Source organism: Apium graveolens, chromosome 4, assembly GCF_009905375.1.
Source record: "Apium graveolens cultivar Ventura chromosome 4, ASM990537v1, whole genome shotgun sequence".
NCBI classification, from domain to species: Eukaryota; Viridiplantae; Streptophyta; class Magnoliopsida; order Apiales; family Apiaceae; genus Apium; species Apium graveolens.
Window position 1 is genome coordinate 219,252,070 of NC_133650.1, and position 23,534 is coordinate 219,275,603.

Consider the following 23,534-nt stretch of genomic DNA (forward strand, 5'->3'; position numbering starts at 1 on the left):
CTAAAGATGTTAGTGGGGATTATACAATACTTTTTGTAATGATACTATATACACGAACTATGCGTTGGCCTAGATCCAAATAAATGAAGTGCAAGTAATTGGCTAACTCGGGTGATTAAATCCACCTTTGAAGCTTAGACGGATGATTACGAAGTTTAATATTTATCAATTTATAATCCCACAGAACACTAAAGATGTTAGTGGGGATTATACAATACTTTTCGTAATGATACTATATACATAAACTATGCGTTGGCCAAGATCCAAATAAATGAAGTGCAAGTAATTGGCCAACTCGTGTGATTAAATACGTCTTTGATATTTGACAAAATTACGAAGCTTACAATTGATCGAATTATAATCCCACCGAACACTAAAGATGTTAGTGAGGATTATACGATACCTTTCGTAATTATTTCTATATTCACGAAACATGTTGGCCAAGATCGAGATAAATAAAGTGCAAGTAATTGGCCAACTCACGAGGTTTGTCAAATATGAAATCTCACTCGTGAGGAGTTATAGATATTTATGAAATATCAGTCATGAGGAGTTATAGAGATTTAAGTACTTGTATTTTATAGATCTTCTTCTTTTAAAGCTTCTTTTTGAAGATCAAGTACTTTATTCGAATTCCGAGTTCGAATCTTTGTTCTCTTTTCTTTGAGAAGCTTCTTTATATGAGATCTAGTATTAGAGCTTGAGATGAATTATGGAAATTAAGTAGAAAGCTCAAATAAAAGAAACTCAAAGAAGAAGCTAAAAATTACCACTTTTCGAAAACGGTCAAAAAAGTTCACCAGAAAAATTCGCCGGAGGTTCGGCCAGATTTTGGCACTATGAACGAACTTGGGCATCCCTTCAGGAGGCCAAGAAGTGGTAGTGGATGAGCTCACTTGGTGGGATTAAGCTAGGTTGGGTGAAGCTAAGCTTGGGTTTCAAAAACCTTATATATATGTAATTATATAGAAGAGAGAGAAGGTTTTTGAGAAGAAGTGTGTGTATAGAATTTGAAAGAGATGAAGAGAAGCACTTCTTAAAAACCCCGAAACTTTGTGGCTCTTTTGATTTTTGAAAATGGGTTGGGGTGGGGGTTTATTATAGGAAAAGTTAGGTGGATTGAATGGTGGAGATTTGAGAAAAATGGATGGTGGATGTTGTATGTCACATGGATTGATGATATGGAAAGTAGGTCGTGTTTCTTTGCTATCCATATAAGATATAAACAACTTTTTGGGATTCAAAACTCAGCTGATATATTTGATTAAATTTATATTTTCCTTTTCTTTTAATCATTGTTTTATCATTTTAATTAAGCATTAAGCACCATTAAATATGACCACCCTAAAAACTATTAAATAAATACCATATAAAAGGCATATGTCATAGCTATTTGTTTATTCGAGGATTTAACTCAACTCAAATAAGAATGTAACAAGTAAATAGTGGATCTACCATCAAAGAGATCTCACAAAGTAACATATGTCAAAGGATTCAAAAACAATGTTCATCTACAGACTTGAGGAATTACTTCACTGGAAGAAGTTCAAGAAATTGATCAAGCCTCAGTGATATAAATCAAGATTGTGGATTTAATCAAGTGACAGAGATCTTGTGAGGGTATCAGATAATTACAGGGATTTAATCTGAAGAAAATCAAGTTATCAAAGTCAAGACATGAAGAAACGTCACGAAAGTTAGTCACTCATGAACCAGACAGTACATCGAGTGTCAACATTGAAGTGGTGGAATTGATTCATAATTGACAGTGATTTTCAGAAGATTTTCAGAAGAATGGTTGATGTTCAAGAGTAGTATTAATTCTCTATTAATTAATTAAGTCATATAATTTAATTAAGAAAATAAATTATATCTGCAAAGATTAATTTATTGATTAATTGAATTAATTGATTAATTAATTCTGAATTAATATTATGAATTTTCAGAATTGATTTTGAATTTATATTCAATATTAATTCAGCATGACAATCAATTGAACTGGTATAACAATCAGATTGTCATACCGAAAGTCATAAATTCAAATTGATTGTCATACCGAAAGTTCTACCAGCCATGGGATTGTCTTTCCAGTTCAAACAATTGTCTCACCGATTGCCATGCTAGTTCAAGCAATTGTCATACCGATTGTCTTGCTAGTTCAAAAGATTGTCTCACCGAAAGTCATGCCAATTCTCAGATAGTCATACTAGTTCAAGTGGATTCTGTTGATTGAATTATAAAAGACAGAAGCAGCAGAAGACATTAAAAAAAATCAATACACTCAAGAACATAACAGCAGCAGCCGCACAAATATTTCATCTCTCTGCTGAATTCAAGATCATCAATTTCTAGTTTTAAAGTTAAATCCAAACCACTAGAAATCATTCTCTTGTTCTTGTGTAACTATCTAGCGGATCAAAATCCCTAGAACTTAATCTCAAATTGCTTTTAGCATTTGATCTTTTTATTGCAAAAATAGAAAAAGTTCATGTCGAATTTATTCTAAATTTGTGATAATCTATTTGAGATTAATCCCTTGTAAATGATACCGTTGTTGTAACACCTTTCAAGTTTAATAATAGTTTTATTTAACTTGAATTTTGTTTCACTTTTTTATTCCGCATTAAATTCGATTAAACGGTATAGTTTGTATTCAACCCCCCCTTCTACAAACATATTGGGACCTAACAATTGGTATCAGAGCCTTCTGATTAACGAACAAATCAAGATCCTAGACCTTTGTGATTTTTCAACTCCTTAAATTTTTATTTATTCAAAAATTCATAATGACTTTACAAAAAGTTGGAACCATTAAAATTCCACTATTTGATAAAGAAAATTATTTTATGTGGAAGAAGAAGATGTTCTTGTTTTTACAAGTTGCAAATCCCAAATATCTGAACTTGTTAAAGAAGGGTCCAAAAATTCTGATGGTTATTGAACCAGAGGTGATAGAAGATGATGTTGTAATTACCAAAGCTAGAACCTATACAAAAAGGCCTGAGGATTTTACTCCTGTTGAAAAGGAAGAAGCCTCCTTGGATGCCAGCCTTCAATTAATTTTAGTTGATTCCCTTGATCCCTTGATGAACAGACATGTGATGAACTGTAAAAATTCCAAACACATGTGGGAAACTATTGAGGTGATTAATGAAGGCACATAGGAAGTTAGGGAGAACAAGTTAGAGATCCTAACCTCTGAGTATGAACATTTTAAATCCAATCCAGAGAAGGAATTACTGAAGTGTTCGAGAGGTACAATGCATTGATCAACAACCTGAATGTAAATGGAAAATATTATTCAATCAGGGAGATCAACAAAAAGTTCCTTTTAACACTGCCAACTCATCTTGAACATTGAATCACTGCCATAGGAGAAGCGAGAGATCTGAGTGAGATTTCTTTGGAAAGGCTCTATGGTGTGTTAAAAACTTATGAGTTGGAGCAGATTCAGCAAAAGGAAGTCTACGGGAAAGATAGAGTGGTCAGCACATCTACTGTTCTAGTAGCTAAAGGTCAACAACAACAACAACAATTTCAACAGTCAGAGAGAATGGTACAGTCTTCCAAGGCTGAGGAAAATGTGATAGTAGCAGAATATGATCCTCCTACTACAAATCAATCCAGTGATGATTTTTACTCCTTGGAAGAGCTGGAGCAATTGGAAGATGAGTCAATGGCCCAGATTGTCAAGAGATTCTCCAATGTCAGATTTAAGAGAAATCCCAAGTTCAAGTACAAGTCCAACTACAACAGATTCCAGAAAGGTGGATCTTCATCCTCTAACACCAGCAGTGGTAGATATAAAACATGGATGGTTGATCGGAGCACCATTCGATGCTTTAACTACAATGAGTTGGGACACTTTGCCCCATAATGCAGGAAGCCAAAGCAAGTAAGGAAGAACTCTTATGATTCAAATCAGAAGAGTAACTCTGAAAGGGCTTATCTGGCAAAGGGAAGAAGCTGGGATGATACTGATAGTAAAGATGAAGAAGTTGGGAATCTTGCTCTTATGGCTATTGATGGAAATACTTCATCGTCAAGAAAAGAGGTAAAATTTACTGATGCTGAATTAGTTTATCATCTAGGAGGTTCCTTAGATTGTGCTCGTCGTGATAATGAACTGTTAAGTCAGCAGATCAAAGACCTTGAGAAAGAGGTCAATGAATTAAGACTTGTGCACATTAATCAAAACAAATTAAAAGAACAAGTATCTTTTCTAGAGAATAGAGTTAACTGTTATAGACAACTCGAAACTATTCTCAAAGACAAGATCACCGATCTTGAGACTAAGGTTAAAGCTTACTTTAATTCTTGTTCGTAGGCTAAAAAGTTCTACAGTAAGCAAGCTGTTAATCAAACATCTGGAATAGTATTGATTACAATGCTGCTATTGGAGAATTAGGCATAAACTCCCCTCCTCATGTCTGTGCTAAAGGTAGGGAAGTACCACATGTGCTTAAAGGTGTTGATAAACCCCTCTATAAAGGATCAATTGCTGAACCATTTGATGAGACCTCCTTTAATATTCAAGAAGAAATACGTGCTGAAGATCGTGCTAATGAGAAGGTTGTTTCCAAGCCAAGTGTGTCTAAAGTTCCAGTCAAAGTTGTGAAAGCAACTGAGACTAACTTAGACACACATGAGTTGGATAACAAAAATGCCATGTCTACCATGCATAATTTGCTTGTTGTTAATCCCTTTCATAAAGTTTGTGGTGTTCCTAATTGTATGTCTTGTGCTTTTAATTTGATGTATGCTTATTTTAATGGTAAGCATGTTTCTAGTGATAAGACTACTCCTCGTCAGCATGTGAATAATAGGAAGCATGATAGGTGTAAGACTGCTAGTCCTCCTAAGGCTAGAAAGGAGACATTTGTGCCTAAGCCTAAATAGAAATTTGTTAAGGCTGTTTACAAGGTCAAATGTCCAGTCATTGAGAAAGTTGAGAAAATTAAAGTTAAGAATGTTGTTTTGCCTGACAAAGGTCAATTATACAAGTATGCCGGACCCAACCAAGTTTGGGTTCCAAAGAAGGTTTAATCCATTTGTGTTGTAGGGCATTAAAAAGGTGGAACCGGTAGTGTGGATTCTTGACAGTGGATCGTCAAGACATATGACTGAAGATAGAGCCCTGCTATCAAATGTGGTGGAGAAAGCTGGCCCAGTGGTTACCTTTGGAGATAACATCAAAGGTTTAACTGAGGGATATTGTTGTTTGCAAGCTGGTAATGTTATCATTGAACTCAAACTTCTTTCAACATTAGTGATTTCTAATTTCATTTTAAATCTTTTGAAATCACTATTGTACATCATTTCTCTCAAAAGATTAAATGTATAATTTTCATTCATTATAGATCTTAAGTACATTTTATCTCTATATTGCCATATGTTCTGCGATACAGGTGCAGTCTCCAATGGCTTTCTTTCATTGACAGTCATGAGGTTGAAAACCCACAACATCTATCCCAGACTGTAAAGACAAACATAGAAACAGAACCAACCAACACTCTCTTACCACTAAAATATAGTATGAATGAGCGTGAGGGAGATAGTGCCTTAGTGCACCACATAAGGAAGGTTCTGAAGTCAACCCAACAGCTCTGTCTCCTACAAAGATGAGTATTATTTAAACCGAGATAACTACTAGCCCCCATACATCTTCTCAAAAAGATGTAATGGCTGAAAAGGCAAAAAAACAGTTACTAGATTCATGCTCTCAACAGGGTGCGTCTATTGAAATTTACATGTGGGCCAAGGTATCCGATGTAGTGTCACCACCTCAAACATAAACAATTCTTGATGCACAAGGAAAGGTTACACACACAAAGGATGAGTTGATGGAAACAAGAGTTTTGACCATTTTAAGGTCAGATTCGATTGTTCAAGGTTCTTTAGTGGACCAATTGCCTTTACAGGTGTTAGGAGAGGATACTGATCCAAAAGCCATATGTCAGTGGTCAGTGTCTACCTCCCCAGGCTTAAATCCCCTGGATGCATCTGCGGATAGTGGATCTGACATAGGCGCAGATCGGCAACTTGTTGACAATGATTCAGATATTACCTGATGAGTCACAAGGAAATGTCTTCACAGACATTAGAAGGGAACTTTGATCTTTATGCTAAATTCGTTGGATCATTGTTAACCTTCCCAGAATTCAAATCTAGAACCCTAAAAGGGAAACTAGCAACTTGTAGATTATGACTCAGATTCATATGACGAGTTTAACAAGGATGGGGATTTGCGAACTCCCATTGCACCACCTGTGACATCCTTAAGGATGGCTAAGGTGATTTTCCTTGCAGGTACAGCTGAATTTTGGAGCTATGAGAGGAGTGATACACTTGTGAGAATGAGTGTAAACACGAGTAGAGAGAAGAGTGAAACACATGTGAGGTACACTAAACAGAATCACACACTCATAGTAAGGAAGAAAGAGAAACTACTTGTTATTTCTTTTCCAACCAAGTGAAATATGAGAACTCCTTCAGACAACGGCATACAATCCTTCTCTAAGGGGGAGATAAAAGCTTAAGTAATAGTTTGGAGGATTCCTCAACTAAGGGGGATAAATAGCAGGGAGGAAAGAAAAAGAAAAAGGTAAAGCATATGTGCACTACACCACACCATTGTTGTTTGTAACTACGGATCCTATTGTACGGGAAAGGTGGTAAACACAAGGTGATTTTCTAGTAAGGGAAGAAGCTGTTTTCCAAAAGGGGAGTATCATTGGTTTTTATCTGCGGATCCTATTGTACGGGAGATGTGGTAAACAAAGGTGATCTCCTTTAAGCAGTTGATTCTCATAGGGGGAGAAGCAAGAGAGATATGCGCTTCTCAACAGGAAATGTGGTTGTAAAAAAGAAGATGAAACTACTTGAAGATATGCTCAGTCTAGAGGAACATCTATTTGGAATCTGGAAAATGTTAAATATTATCCAGAACTTTTCTGCTATTTACTTTGCATTTTTGTTTACATCTTTTTCTTATTTGTTAGTTGAGTTATCCTCTAGGTATTTGTTGTTATTATCTAACAAACAAATATGGGGATATTGAAAAGCATATGTTATAGCCTATTTGTTTATTCGAGGATTTAACTCAACTCAAATAAGAATGTAACAAGTCAATAGTGGATCTACCGTCAAAGAGATCTCACAAAGTAACATCTGTCAAAGGATTCAGAAATAATGTTCATCTACAGACTTGAGGAATTACTTCACTGGAAGAAGTTCAAGAAATTGATCAAGCCTCAGTGATATAAATCAAGATTGTGGATTTAATCAAGTGACATAGATCTTGTCAGGGTATCAGATAATTACAGGGATTTAATCTGAAGAAAATCAAGTTATCAAAGTCAAGACATGAAGAAACGTCATGAAAGTTAGTCACTCATGAACCAGACAGTACATCAAGTGTCAACATTGAAGTGGTGGAATTGATTCATAACTGACAGTGATCTTCAGAAGATTTTCAGAAGAATGGTTGTTGTTCAAGAGTAGTATTAATTCTCTATTAATTAATTAAGTCATATAATTTAATTAAGAAAATAAATTATATCTACAAAGATTAATTTATTGATTAATTGAATTAATTGATTAATTAATTCTGAATTAATATTATGAATTTTCAGAATTGATTTTAAATTTATATTCAATATTAATTCAGCATGACCATCAATTAAACTGGTATGACAATCAGATTGTCATACCGAAAGTCATACTAATTCAAATTGATTGTCATACTGAAAATTCTACCAGCCATAGGATTGTCTTGCCAGTTCAAACAATTGTCTCACCGATTGTCATGCTAGTTCAAGCAATTGTCATACCGATTGTCTTGCTAGTTCAAAAGATTGTCTCACCGAAAGTCATGCCAATTCTCAGATAGTCATGCTAGTTCAAGTGGATTCTATTGATTGAATTATAAAAGACAGAAGCTGCAAAAGACATTAAAAAAATCAACACACTCAAGAACATAACAGCAGTAGCCGCACAAATATTTCATCTCTCTGCTGAATTCAAGATCATCAATTTCTAGTTTTAAAGTTAAATTCAAACCACTAGAAATCATTCTCTTGTTCTTGTGTAACTATCTAGCGGATCAAAATCCCTAGAACTTAATCTCAAATTGCTTTTAGCATTTGATCTTTTTATTGCAAAAATAGAAAAAGTTCATGTCGAATTTATTCTAAATTTGTGATAATCTATTTAAGATTAATCCCTTGTAAATGATACCGTTGTTGTAACACCTTTTAAGTTTAATAATAGTTTTATTTAACTTGAATTTTATTTCACTTTTTTATTCCGTATTAAATTCGATTAAACGGTATAGTTTGTATTCAACCCCCCTTGTACAAACATATTGGGACCTAACACCATAAAAACATGATAATTACTTAAATATTATAAAATGATGTCCTGAAATTTTTGGTCAACTTTGGTCAATGGTAACTAGGTCAAACGTGGTCGACTGTGGGACCAACTGCCTCGAAATTTGTGCCCGGAAAAATTTTATCGAAATGTAACGAAATTTTTACCATGCATAAAAAAATACCATTTAAATGATCCATAACAAATTTCAAGTCATTATAGGGAGTGAAAGTATTTTATTTAAAATATAGACTGTTCTGTTAGCCTTTTCTTCCGAGTAAAAATACCATTGGTCTTGTATTTAAATATATGGAACTTTTGACCAAAGTTTTGACTTGAATAAATACTTAAAATATATTTCCTAATATATAAAATATATTTGGATGGTAGGAAATATCTTAGAGTATTTTTGAATTATTTTCTCCGAGAAATCCTGATTTTACGAAACGAGAGAAAATTACTTCACGTATACATGTAATGGGTTATAAAAATGGATATTAATATTTCAATCATGAATATTAATAAAATTTGGATAAAAAATCTTTTGATGGATGTAAAAATATATTTTGGAGCGAAGAGTAAAATATTTTTGATATAACACGAGTCTTCAAAGGAATATATCTGATATATCCCCTTTTCGAGCTTGTTGCCTTATGGATGTTGCAACTGAGAACTAAGAAATATCATATCTTGATATTTCTTCTTTGATCATATTTTCTTAGAGATATATTCCATAACGATATAATTTTGATGTTTTAGAATAATGGAATATCTATTTTATATGAATATACTTGAAAATAATTTTGTTAGTTTGACTATTTTGACTTGATTTGGATCAATTAAAATCATGTCTTAATGGAGAGGATCTAAGTGTATTTAAATTTTATGTTTAATCGTACAAATATCAAAATAAATAATTTATCAAAGATATCCTTTCACATCTCATTCAACCCTAGACTACTCATAAAAATATGAACCGGCTACTAGCCATTTAACGCCTAGCCTTATTCACAACTAGCAATGAAATCCTGCTTTTCTCCAGACTAAAATTTAGCGCTCCTACGTCATTACGAGAATACCAAAAATTCTAAATATAAACAAGTGATTAAATCTCAACAAATAAACAAGTATGATCATGATCTAGCTCAGAAGCTATCCTATAAGACTTGTGATTTTTTTTGGCATACAAATCAATTCATTAGGACTTAAATAACCCTCTATTCGTCATCACCACACTCAAATTAACATCAACTTATCAGATAACAATAGCTCAACCTAAGGGATCATGTTATATGCATGCACATGAAACTATATGAACTCACATAAAAACACAAACAAATATGTCATATATGAACAACTAAACATGTAACATAACTATATATGAATCTATATGAACACACACAAACTAATCCTTACATTATCACCCTCAAGCTTAACATTTTCAGTGTCCTCATTGAAGGTAGTAATAAGGATACAAGGCATACCTAGTCGTCGGGAGGATCACCCTCTTCGGGTGGAGGATCAGGTGGCCAATCAACCTCGACACCAGTGGCTCGAAAAACAGTGCCCAAAGCATATGTCAAATCTACAACAAAATGACTGTGAGTGTCGTGCATGGCCTCCATTCTCCTAGTCAATCGCCTGTACTGCTCATCACCAATACCAGTCTTATCAACTGCCTGCTGCGCACGAGAAAAACCCTCTGTAGGCACGGGAGGATTCGTCCGACCACCCTCTACATCATCAAAAATATATCCCAACCCCTTATCATGGGGTGCATCTAAGAATGCATAACTCAAGTGATCTGGTAGTGGGTTGAGCTCAAGTGTGGGAGCTTCTTCAATAGACAACTCGAGACGTTCCTGAGAAATTTTCAGTTCTGCTAACCCAAGAGAATCGAATGGCATATCCAACTTCCTCTTCCACGGAGGTGCATTCAAAACCTGCAGTTGCTCTGCACCTTCTTCGTCTTCAATAACTGATTCCCCTATTAAGGCTCTCTCTAAGGTATCTAACTTCGGCAATTGATCAAGCTCTGAATTCACGACAGAAAATCATTATAATAGCAAGGTCAGGAAGTATCATTCTGCACCAATAAATTAAACACAATGCAGATTATATTTACATGAAGCAAAAGTGTTCATATCAATCAGTGTGGTTCACTGATTAATTAGAATAAGGTTCTGCACCTGTTTAAAGATTACAAAGCATTAGGAGTGCATACTCCATAAATTTAAAGTGAAGTTAAGGTTACAGTCATCCAAACAGAAACACAAGAGTATAGTTCGAATTATACTAAGAAAAAGTACAACATATCAGTCATAGATCAGCAAAAGAAGTGCAGAAGCAGCAACACAACAAGGTACATAATCACTCAGTAGCAAGAACATCAACACAGATCATCCAATAACATTACCATCAGCATCACACACATGAATCAAATCAGGAAGAGGTTCAATCATTGGTCCATTAGCATTCGTTCCTATATCTTCTAATTCATGAACCATGGCCAAGTCATCAGAGATTGGAACTTGGTATGAGTTCACAACCTCTTGATCAGTCAAGAAAGTGGTTCCTAAAGTAGATGTAACTAGGGATTCAAGATATGCAATTCTTTATTTACGGGATGCAGTGATTCCCTCTAAATATGCAACCTTTTTCTTAATTTCACAATTTTCAGTTTTGATGCTTTTTAATTCATTTTTAAGCTCATTTATTATGACTCTCATAGACTCATAATTAGAGATGAGTATATCTTTTTCTCTAATTACTTAAGGTATTACAATGGGTTCAACCTCTTGTGGTTCACCGTGCATGATTGGGATATGTGGCCTAATGTGCTCAGTTGTGATGTGTGAATCACCTAGGTTTGCAAATTTTTCAGGAAGATGAATGTTGCACATTTGAAAGAAGCAAGTAATAAGGAGACCATAAGGCATGTATTCTACCAGATTAGTGTTTATCATATTGAGAAGAATGACATAAGAAATGCTAAAGTTGACTTTGTTGTTATAAAGAAGATAAATCAATTTAACATCATAAAAGTCAAAGTATTTACTTTGATCGGGGTTGGGCATGATATTTGCCCTTATGATGAGTGCAAGATGCTGAAAAACTCCTTTAAATATTTGAAATGTATGCCACAATCAACATCACAGAGACCAGAAGGAATGTCAGACTCACAGAGAACATCAAATATGAGTTCAAACTCAATTTTGTTATACACAAACATAGAATAGATATCTAGAAAAGGCAAATCACACAAGTGCAGTGGTAAGTGTAGTGCTCTATTTAGACTTTTATTATCAACACAAATTACTTTCTTGTTAACTGTGGTTGCGAAATGCAAGACACCATCTACACCATTTATTATGTTCATGTTACAATAAAACTCACCCATGAGATGAATGAAATATTGTCTATACAAGTGAAATGCCAATCCTTCCCACTTAGCATGCCTAATTACCCTTTTCACTTCACCAGTTAAGTTCACACAACTGACAGGCTGAACATTTTTGACTAATTCAAGAAATTTCTTGGAATTAGAAGGATTAACAAGGTCTGGTAGTGGAGCCTTGGATGTGTTAGTGTTTGTGTTTGTGTTGGGTTCTTGTCTTAGGTGTGTTTTTCTGGTATAAACTCTGGCTTGAAACGGTTTGGTAGGTCTAGAGTTTGGTGAGTGTGGAACTTGAAATTTCCTACTCTGATAGAAAGGGATAGTGTGATTTTTAAAACCTTTTCTGTGGTTCTTGGGGTGAAATTATTTCTGGTGTGGGTGTTTAGGGTTTCCAAGGTTTACAAATTTGAAAGAAGAAAGTCTGTGATGGTGAAACTATTTCTTTTCCATATCTTCAAGAAGATATGGATTGGTAATGGTTGGTCTTGTCTTAGGAATGAAGGGCCTGGCATTTGGATTCATCACTGATAAAGTGAATATGAAAATGCAGTGTATTAGTGTGTGTGAATGCAAGTGTGGATAATAGTATATATGCATGAACTTAACACAGAAATCCATATCAGTTAGAAAATAAATTGTACAATTTGCTTTGTATTGTTCATGAATAGTGTTTCGCATTAAATGAAATTTGTAAAGAATTGATGTGTAGAGGCATGGTTTGCATAAATCTGGGTCCTATGTATGTGTATAATGCAGCTAAGGTATGATGTTTGGTAGGTGACATATGCATATAGTGACCACTAGTACCTAGGAAATACTGTTTTAGTACTGTTATAAGTACAAAAAGTACACATATTTGGGAGAATATGTGACATAAAGGTGAAATGCAGCTCACTCTACAACCTAAGACCTATGCAAGAGAAAAACAATGCATTTAAGAATGTTCAGAATTGAGAAAAGATCAGTGTAGAAAGTTTGTCACCTTTTGTAAAGAAATAAATTTTCTGGAAACTTCTGAGTTTTAATAAAGTATGTTATATATATTTCTTAAGGCACTTGTTTTAAATGAAATTAGGAGAATATTATCCATATTCAACATACACTGATGCATTCTATATTAATGTGTAGTCACTTAACATTTATTTCAAATAGCATTTAGTATAACATACCATACAGAATAATCATAATATTAATAACATATATAACACATTATCTGCATTGTTTTTTTGAAATTCCACCTAGAATTCTCAGTGGCCATTAATCACAAAAGTGATCCAGATACATGGATGCAAGGCTCCCCTGCCAGGTCTTTCTGTGAGGGCTGGTGTATGAGTGATTAATTTTGTCTTAGTAAATCTGAGATTACACAAACCAGTCTTGATTATACCTTACTTGAGTTCTTTTTACTGCACAAGCAATTATAAAATGCATAGTACAGTAAACAGTGTTGCACTCAAGTTCACAGATCATATATATATTCAAGTAAGTATGATGCATATAGACTTAGTACAACTTTCAGTAGACAAGTAGAGATTGAAGTTAACAAGACAGTTCTTATCCAGATACATTCAGCTCAAAACAGTAATCAGGACAGCTTGCATATACTAAGGTGTTTAGATATGTTAATAATTTTTTTACTATATGAAGAGCTTTTATTAATACAATTTAGGGCACATACTTATACAGACTGATTACTTAATTAAATCAACCAATTTGTTAAACTTCACCATTCTATACTTAGAGTTATCTTTGTATTTTACTCATTACTTAGCAAGATGTCTCACCTGTTGCTACTAATAGATTTTAAATCACCTAGAGTACACAATTAGTATTAACACTTTATATTTTACATTATCAATAATGATTTATTAATTAACTGTGCATTTTAAGTTTTAGCATATTTTATAATGACCTTATTAGTGACAAATTAATAAAGCATGTAAATTTCAGAATTAAGTTGATTACTTAATTAATATCTTAGTAAGTATAGGTTAATCAGGTAGATTTTGAACAATCAAGATTTTATCAAGGACAATCATAGATAACATATAAAGAGTCCAGTTCAAACAAGCAAGCAAGACTATCAAGTGATAGCATATACTTAAGTATATATATTAATTCAGTATTCCAATTATCATACATTTAATCACATTTTATCATTTAAGAATTAACAATCCAGGTTCAATTTTTCACTAGGCTTTATTCTGATATTAGTAATAATATTATCTGAATTCAAATTATGTGACAACACACAGTCATACTATATATTAGCTTTAATGCACATAGATCACACAAGATTCAGTTTTGCACAGTCTTAGGATAAATACAATGACTTCACAGTTGACATAATCAATTAAGTTCATTTGTTGGATCTTTATACATATATATATCTATAATCATCATTCATAAGTTATCTTTCAAATTGCCATAACATATGTTGATTTTCAAAGATAGCACATACTGCATTCAATTGTATAGGTTTAGAGACAACTGAATCACTTGATGATCAATTCGAATATCAATTTCGAATTGCACACCACTTTTCAAGCACATGCACATCTCACATAAATCATACAAACACCTTTCTTCAACAGGATAATCTATTTTCGAATTTTCACATATCAAAACCCTTTATCACATCATTTTCACACATCGAAGTAAAAGTATCAATCGAAACACACTTAATCACATAGATTCAAAGATTTAAAGGGTTCAATTAAATGAGATTCTCATACCTTAGCCTACCGCCTGGCCTGGCGAGTAGGTCTTACCTGGTTGACTTAGTCGTGGACTGAGTCAACCTCCGAGTCCCGAGTTTCACCCGAGTTTTGCCACATGCAATAGTGTTTCTCCTTCTTTGACTCGATTTTGCTCTGATTCCGGTCTTCTCCTGTCATTAACTTCAGGAATTTGTTAGGGTTTTTGAAAATCGATTAATCAAACAAAAATAAAAGTATTTCTATATATATTGATTAATCGAATGTTTGAATTGATTATTCTCGTCCGATTTATGTACAAATCGATGATTTTTATCATCAAATGTATTTCTATATAACCAACCAAAAAGAAATGTTTCAAAATCGTATAAACTGAGTACGAAAGTTGATATAAGTATAGTATTTGTATATAATTCATCGAAGATTTGAAGAATTATCGATAATTAGATCTAGGGTTTCGGAGAAAGAAAGAGAGAGAGAGTGGCCAAAGAAAACGGAGAAGAGGCGAGAGAGAATAGATTTAGGTCAAGAAAATGAGCCGATTGCAACATTGTTTTCAATGGTGTTTCTTTATATATCAACCGAAATCAACGGTTGTGATGTGTTAGGATGATGGACGGTTCAGATTAGAAGATAATAACTAGTTGGGCTTTGAATAGAATTTGGGCTGGATTTAAAATTTTGTTTGGGCTGGATATAATACTCATAAAATTATTCCAGAAAATATATTTTTCTTTAATATTTTTGTAAAAAATATTTTCCAAAATATCCATATATATAATAAGATTATATATTGATATATAATTATATTTTATGATAATATAAAAAGCCTTTATAAATCTCACTGAGAAAAAATATTAACTCAAAATTATTTTATTTTCCCGGTTAATCTAAGCTGTTTAAGATCTCATTAAATCCGATCAATAAATTTCTTTATTGACAAATATGAATTTACGAGACTTAACAACTTGATCGGGAAAATATCTTTTTTGTGAGATGGCTTAAATAAACCTCAGAAGGTAGATAATATACTTTTTTTTAGTGTCCATCTATTTTACTGATTCCAGCATTCCTAAATCCAGACGGAGTTTAGTGAATCTTTCGGAATTCAGTGGTTTTGTGAATATGTAAGCGAGATTAAACTCAGTATCTATGTGAGTCACTTTTACATCGCCTTTATTGACATGATCACATAAGAAGTGTGTCTCACATCTATATATTTAGATCTTGAATGTAATACGGGATTTTTGCTAAGATCAATAACACTCGTATTATCACATAAGATTGAGATCACATCAAACTTTATATTATAGTCAGCTAGTGTTTGCTTCATCCACAATATTTGAGCATAACATTTTGCAGCTACTATATATTCAGCTTCTGTTGTCGAGATGGATACGGAATTTTGTTTCTTTGAAAACCAAGAAACTAGGCATCCCCCGAGAAACTGACAAGTACCAATAGTACTTTTTCTGTCGACTAAATGCCCGACATAGTCTGAATCAGAAAAACATACTAAGTCAAATGGTATTCCTTTTGGATACCAAAGACCAACATCAGTGGTTCCCTTAAGATATCTCAATATCCTTTTTACCGCGGATAAATGAGATTCTCTTGGTGTTACTTGAAATCTAGCACACTTACAAACACTATATTGAATATCGGGACGACTTGTAGTGATATAGAGCAAGCTACCAATCATTCCCTAATATTTCTTTGTGTCTACAGGATTTCCTTTTGGATCTTCCGTTAATTTATCGGATGTAGTTAGAGATGGGTTTGGCATTATCCATTTCAATTTTTTTCAACATCTCTTTATAATATTTTAATTGAGAGATATGGATGCCTTCATCAGATTGCTTTATTTGCAATCCTAAAAAGAAGTTTAATTCTCCCATCATACTCATCTAGAATTCTTTACACATATTATCATAGAATTCTTTACATAGTGCATCATTTGTTGAACTAAATATGATGTCATCTACGTATATTTGTATGAGAAATATATCATCTTTTTCTTACCTCGTAAATAAGGTTTTATCGACCGTTCCTATCTTAAATTTATTTTCTAAAAGGAACTTGCTCAACCTTTCATACCAAGCTCTTAGAGCTTGTTTTAACCCATATAGGGATTTATATAATTTATAGACATAATCTGGATGGTTTGCATCTTCAAAATCGGGAGGTTGTTTTACAAATACTTCTTCTTCTAATACCCCGTTTAAGAATGCAGATTTCACATACATTTGGTATACTTTGATAATTTTATGACATGCATAAGCCAATAGCATTCGAATTGATTCAATTCTTGCTACTGGTGCATATGTTTCATCAAAGTCTATACCTTCCATATGGGAATATCCTTGTGCAACTAATCTTGATTTATTTCAAACTACCATTCCATTTTCATCTAATTTATTTTGAAATACCCATTTTGTACCAATTATAGAGGTATCACGAGGTTTTAGGACAAGTTCCCAAACTTTACTACGAGAAAATTGGAGTAATTCCTCTTGCATTGCAGAGATCCAATCCTCGTCTATTAAAGCCTCTTTCGCGGTCTTAAGTTCTATCTGAGATAGAAAAATAAGATGATTTACAACATTTTGAACTTGTGACCGCGTTTGAACTCCCTTCCTTAAGTCTCCAAAAACATTATCTAGTGGATGACTTTTTATAGTAGGAATTACTTTGGGAAATTCATCTTCCTTTTCATCTAATTCTAATGGATTTTTGTGAATGAGAGTCCCGAAATCCATATTTTCGAATTATCGAATAATATTTTCAATATCATCTTGTTCGACATTTTCTTGGTCAACAAGATATTTATATTTCGCGGGCGGTTTACTTTCATCAAATGCCACATTCATTGTTTCTTCCACCATGAGCGACTTTAGATTAAACACTCTATAAGCTTTACTATTATTCGAGTATCCAAGAAATATACCTTCGTCCGATTTCGGATCAAATTTTGTAAGGTATTCTTTTGAATTTAGTATGAAGCATTTGCTTTTGAATATTCAAAAGTAGCTTAACTTCGGAGTTTTGCCAAAATAGAGCTCGTAAGGAGTCTTTTGCTTTATAGGTCGTAGCAAAACCCGATTAAGAATATGGCAAGCCGTTGACATAGCTTTGGCCCAAAAATATTTAGGTCGATGATATTCATTTAGCATTGTGCTAGCCATTTCTTGGAGTTTTCTATTTTTCCGTTCAACTACTCCTTTTGATTGTGGAGTATATGGAGCGGAAAAATTATGTGTGATGCCATGTTCATCACAGAAGTTGGTAAAAGTGGAATTCTCAAATTCTTTACCATGATCAGTCCTTATATAGACTATGATTTTATTTTGTTGATTTTGAATCCTTTTACATAAAGAAGAGAAGGATTCAAAAGCATCACTTTTGGCTTTGAGAAATTCCGTCCATGTAAATCATGAATAATCATCTACGATTACCAACGTATATGAGCAACCTCCGAGACTTTGTATAGGAACCGGACCAATAAGACCCATATGTAATAGCTCGAGAGATCTTGAGGTAGATACCATGAATTTTGCTTTGTGAGAGGCTGAATTTATTTACCAATTTCGCAAGCTTCACAAGTATGATCTTTATGATAGTTTAGCTTAGGTATACCTCGTACATGGTCTTTAGTTGATATATTCTTTATCAACTTCATGTTGGCATGTCCTAATCTTTGATGCCATAGCCATGGATAATCATTTATAATGATTAGGCATACGCTCACTTGCTTGCTTATCTCGCATGTGAAGGGTTTTTAGCACATAAACGCAGTGAAAACGTAAATTTAATCTTAAAAAAAAACCGAAACCCTCCGCAGGATCCATGCGAAAAATAATATTTAATGCGTAGTTCAGTGTGTTTATCTTAAGAAGCTTTACGTTAATGGAAAGATGGAGGTCTTTAATAGCGATCCAAGAACGATGAACGGAGATCCTTAGCAGCTGCTCCTCAAGTGTGAAGCACTCCACCGGTATCCACCAAGAAAATGATGTAATGAAGGAGGAGGAGATGGAGAGAATTACGGTTTTGTAAATCTTTTTGGTTGAGGCAAAAATAGGGTTTATAATAGTATATTTATAGGCAAAATTTTCAGCTGAAAATTTTCCCATAAAATATTATTATTATTAACCCTTTATTATTCTCACTAATAATTAAAACACCTTTTAATTATTAATCCTTTTTCTAAACTCTTTAGAAATAATTCTCTCACTTGATTTAATTTCCAAAAATTAAATTCTTAATTAATAATATGAAGAACCTTTTCTTAATTAATTTATAATCAATTAAATCTCATTTAATCAATTATTAAATTTACCAATTAATTATTTATTTCATAAATAAATAATTATCAGCCATTATTAATTAATTCCTCCACCATTAAATCATTCTCTTTTATGGTGTGACCCTGTAGGTTCAATATTAAGCCGGTAGTAGAAATAAATAATAATAAAACTATTTTATCATTATTTATATAAATTCTCTAATTCATTAAATATGATTAATTAATTAATCATATTTATTCTACATCGTGAGGGATACTTCTCAGCATATCGCGACTATCCGGATAATACGAATTCACTGCTTAGAATACCAAGAACCTATTAAGTGAGTAGTTACCGTACAATTAATTCCTTCTACCCTGCAATGTCACGATTAAATATAAGGCATGGAACTTGTGTCAAGCCTATCTTATTTAATCACTTGCTTTCCCATTCACTATGCTTAGTTCTATTTAATGTAAATTAGAAACTCATTTCTAATTTTATTCACTCTGGCCAGAGATTCCTGAACTAACATAAGTGGATCAGTATTGAACATTCTCTTCCTACACTGGAAGGGGTAGATCCTTTATTGATCATACACTATCTTCGTGTACAAATTCCTATACCCAGTAGAGCCCTTATAATTGTCCCTTGAGACTAAGAACTAAACCAAAGCGTAGTTCAGTGTACACAAGATGACTATGATGATCTCAAGTCTAAGGATACTTGTACAACTATCACTATATGAACAACTGCTGACACGTGAGTGAACTCCATCAGTTGTTCAGCTGTGTGAGTAATGTTCAGTGAACTTATTCTATAATAAGCACCTACATACTAGCTATAGTGTCACCACACAAATGTCTATGAGAACAGACATCCTTCATAATGAAGCAAGCATAGTATGTACCGATCTTTGTAAATTATTAATTACCAGTTAGTAATCCTACGACCAGGAACTATTTAAGTTTAGAGTTATCATCTTTTAGGTCTCATTATTATGATCTCATCACAATCCATAAAAAGCTTTACTCTAAACTGTGGTATATCTTATTTAAACATTTAAATAGATAGAGTCCGCAATAAAAACAAAACAAGCCTTTTATTAATATCAATGAAATCAAAATATATTACATAAAAGTTATTCCTAAATCCTCATACATGATTGGACTTATTACATATCTCTTTCAATCTCCCACTTGTACTAAAGCCAATCACTCTGGTATCTAATACCCATATTGTCTTTATGACGATCAAAGTGACTCTGAGAAAGTGGCTTTGTGAGTGGGTCTGCTACGTTGTTATGTGTGTCAACTCTCTCGACGTTGACATCTCCTCTTTCAACAATCTGAAGTGCACCACCATTCAGAGTAAACACGTACCCTGACATGGATTTGTTATCACTTTCTGATTGAAAACTATAGTCAGTATAACCCTCTATTTTCAACTCAGATTCACCACCAAAAACAAGAAAAATGTCCTGAATCCTTCGCAAGTACTTAAGGATGTTTTTCACGGCTTTCCAGTGGTCTTCACCTGGATTGGACTAATATCTGCTCGTCACACTAATTGAATAAGCAACATCAGGCCTTGTACACAACATCACGTACATGATAGATCCTATTGCTGAAGCATAAGGAATCTTACTCATATGCTCTCTTTCCTCAGGTGTCTTAGGAGACATTTTTCGGAAAGGGACACTCCATGGCTCATCGGTATGAGACCTTTTTTGGAGTTTTCCATGCTAAATCTTTTAAGCACTTTCTGGATGTATATACCCTGGGTAAGACCTATCATTCTTCTAGATCTATCTCTATAGATCTTCATACCGAGAACGTAGGATGCTTCTCCCAAGTCCTTCATGGTGAAGTTCTTTGATAGCCATACTTTGACTGATTGTAGCATCGATATATCATTTCATATAAGAAGTATGTCATCCACATACAATACAAGAAATGTTACCGCGCTCTCACTAACCTTCTTGAAGACACATGGTTTATCTATATTTTTGATAAAACCAAACTCTTTGATTGTCTCATCAAAATGGATGTTCCATCTACGAGAAGCTTTCCTTAAACCATATATGGTTCACAGCAGCTTACACACTAGGTGTTCATTTCCCTTGGAAAGAAAACCCTTTGGCTATCTCATATACACTTCCTCCTCAAGTTCCCCATTGAGGAAGGCCGTTTTCACGTCCATTTGCCAAATCTCATAGTCGTAGTAAGCAGCATTCGCAAGCAAAATCCGAATTGATTTTAACAGGGCTACAGGCGAAAAAGTTTCATCAAAGTCAATCCCTTGCCTTTGTTTGAATCCTTTTGCCACGAGCCTGGCCTTATAGGTCTCCACCTGGCCATATGCTCCAATCTTTCTTTTGTATACCCACTTGCACCCAATAGGCTTAACACCTTCAGGTGCCTCAACCAGAGTCCATACTTGGTTGGTATACATAGATTCCATTTCGGATTTCATGGCACTATGCCATTTCTCTGAGTCAACACTACCCATAGCCTCATTATAGGTCACAGGGTTGTCATCATCAATGATTGACAACTCATTATCATTCTCAATGACAATGCCATAATACCTCTCAGGTTGGCGAGACACTCTCCCTATCCTACGAATGGGCTGTTCCACAGAAGGTTGTTCAGTCTGAACAGGTGTTTCCACTTGATCCGTAGTAGTTTGTGCTTCTTGAACTTCATCAAGTTCAATTTTGCTCCCACTGTTTCCTTCAAGGATAAACTCCTTTTCCAAGAACGTAGCATGTCTGGAGACAAACACCCGATGATCGGTGTAAAAGTAATACCCCAAAGTCTCTTTAGGATATCACACAAAATTACATTTTACGGATCGAGATTCCAGCTTATTATTAGTGTATACTGAAAATATTTATTTGAAGTATGTACATTTATTTCTGGCCAGTTTATTTGAGAATCATTTGAATGTTTACATGTTGTCTAATATTATATATTGTGAACAATCTAGTATCAAATGGGATACAGAATATTAGATTGTTAAATACGGTTATATAATATAATTAGGTTCACAACACAGGTGGTGTTGGACAATCCACTGGTATGGATGTAGTATTATTTAGATTAGTTTATATTGACTAATAAATAATACTAGTATACTTTGTGTATATTGAACAAGATCAAATTTAGAATTGTTCCCTTAATACTGATTAAGAAGGAGAACTAAGATTCTATGTTATTATTAATGCTTAGGTTCTTAATCCGGAAATAGTAATTGACACGTGTATATTATTTACATGCTTTGATTTACATATGAAGTAATTCTTTTGAATTATATCATTATATTTTGGGTGATGGAATTATATACATGGTGGATATTATTTATTGAAGGAATCCATGTCCTGATAATATTCGGGTTAATGATGTCCCCTTGAAAGCTCAAAAAGATTTAATTATGTGAAACCCTGTAGGTGGAATTTATTCTGGCATAATTAAATAAAGGTTGAGTGGATGATCAAGGATAAAAGATATTAATTAAATAAATTATCAGTAATTTATTTAATTAATGGACATATGATATTTTAAACATGGAGAATTTAATAAGCAAATAATATTGGAACCGAATTAATTAAATTACGGTATTAGGAAAGGTAGTGCAAATATTAATTCTTTAGTGGATTGAATTAATATTTAATTACATTAGGCTAGGCTCAAGATGTAATCAGAAGGCCCAACATAATTATCCATGGTCCCTATTGTAGCCTATATATATTCTTATTCTCTTCTTGCTTGGAATTGTGTGAAAACATATTGTAGCCACCAAGGAGCAAGAAGAGAGGATAACTTGAGAAGACGGAGGTCACACTTCGCTCAAGGGAATTTGGGAATACAATAGAAGAGCGTGGAATCAACCATTAACAAGGTAATCCTCTTTTCGAAATCTTTATCGTAAAACGTAGTAACACCCTAAGTCTGTGGTTCCCAACAATTGGTATCAAGAGCCTGGTAATGGGTTCTACGTTTTATGATATAATGTCCATGTCGTAATTATATATGAGTGTATATAGTGTTTTGCTTGTATTGGTTTTGATGCAGGTTGTTAATCCACTATTATGGCCATGTATATTTTAATTATGTGTTTGGATCCCACGTGGTTTAATCGTGGTTAATTTTTATTTTAGTTTCCACGTGGTTTAATCGTGGTTGTAATTTACACGAGGGTTGATCGTGTTAGAATAGATTTTACAATATTAGTTTTGTATTAGATCTATTTTTTTTGTAATTGTTCCGGGTATTTTGTAATAGTCATGTGCGATCGGAAATCAATTCCGGTAGTTTTTTGTTCCGCTGTGCGATTACAAGGGGCTGCTGGGGCCGCTGCGGCAGCTGGGACTGCTGGGGCTGCTGGAGGCGTCGGGACGCGCTTGGGACAGATTTTTTTTTAGAGCTGGATTTTTTTTCAAGGGCCATAATAGTGGAAAATTTATTTTAATTTTTTCCATTAAATTTTAATTATTGCTTTAATTTATTGATTATGTGTGTCGTTAATTATGTGTGTAATTCTTTTAAAATTGCATGTTTAACTTAATTAGGACGACATGGACATAAAATTTTTTTATTGCTTTAATTAAATGTTATATGTTGCTAAAATTATGTGTGTATCTTGAATGCATGATTAGACATAATTATAACAACATAGGGCCCCATTTAATTTTAAAATTCCTCAATTTTAATAATAAAAAATTCTAAGTGGGAGAGGGAATTAATATGAAATCCCATG